A 1,006-nucleotide genomic window follows, 5' to 3' on the forward strand; every position below is an offset into this window, starting at 1 on the left:
GAGGGGATAAGTAAATGTATTTTGAATAAAAATTTATTATGTTTATCATATGTTTAAAACATCTGTAAGATTTCAAAGCATTCGGTTTTGCAGATTCAAAATTAAATTGTAGGTGAAAATTATATTCTTATGGAATCATTTTTGTCTAGGACGGCTTTGTCGTGTATCATTCGTAAAACAAAATTTCACATACCTAGATATGTCAACTTTTGTTTTGCTTGTTTATTTTTTTTTTAATTTTCGAAAGAAAACTGTCATCAAATTTTACAATAAAACCGTTCGGTCCAAGAATGTCCCGCCTTGAAGCAATTTTTGTTTCAGCCTTGATCATTCTGCTGTGTCTGGCACCATCTGAAAAAACGGAACCGACGGAATGTTACAGATGCAGCAGAAAATGCACGGATCCTATTAAAATAGAAAAATGCGGATCTTCTTATTATAATAATCCCAACAGAACATACGTGTGTGCGACCAAAAACCGCCTATCTCGTAAGTGTACTTTAAAATGCATAAATTTATGATCTATACAATTTGTAGCCAATCGTCTAGTCGTCGAGAAAGGATGCTACTATATGGGTGATTATTTCATGAACTCTTGCCATAACTATTCAGACATTGTATGCGTTCACTGTGATACAGATCTTTGTAACACCGGACAATTTCTGTATTACACGGGACCGAATTCTACTGGCATCAGTATGCCACGAACATCTTTAGATTATTCATCGCCCTTCTTATTGTCCACTACGCTTCTTCTTGTAATTTTACAATAAAATTTACAGTATTAAATCCGTTTGTTTTAAGGTAACGTAATATCATCACTATGAAAAACAGAGTAGAATATAATAAAGTCTTACTTACAGTCCCAACAGCTCCGAGCTAGAAAGAGAAATGTCATTTTGCATCCATGAATGTGCCTGGAACTCGGAATATTGTATTGTTACGATGATCTCTGATTAAATATCGACGTCGGTAAAATTCAACAATTTATTTCTCAGTAACACAT

General features: G+C 33.8%; 1 long non-coding RNA gene across 1 annotated transcript; it reads left to right on the plus strand.

The window, feature by feature from the left end:
- Positions 1 to 233: 233 nt before the first annotated feature.
- On the plus strand, positions 234 to 789 carry LOC135131115 (uncharacterized). The gene is made up of 2 exons (XR_010280871.1): positions 234 to 489; positions 538 to 789. It is a non-coding gene; the product is annotated as an uncharacterized LOC135131115 (long non-coding RNA).
- Positions 790 to 1,006: the final 217 nt, after the last annotated feature.

Source organism: Zophobas morio, unplaced genomic scaffold (genome assembly GCF_036711695.1).
Source record: "Zophobas morio isolate AGI-343-1 ecotype UQ-CSIRO unplaced genomic scaffold, CSIRO_AGI_Zmor_V1 ptg000018l, whole genome shotgun sequence".
In the NCBI taxonomy this organism is placed as follows: Eukaryota; Metazoa; Arthropoda; class Insecta; order Coleoptera; family Tenebrionidae; genus Zophobas; species Zophobas morio.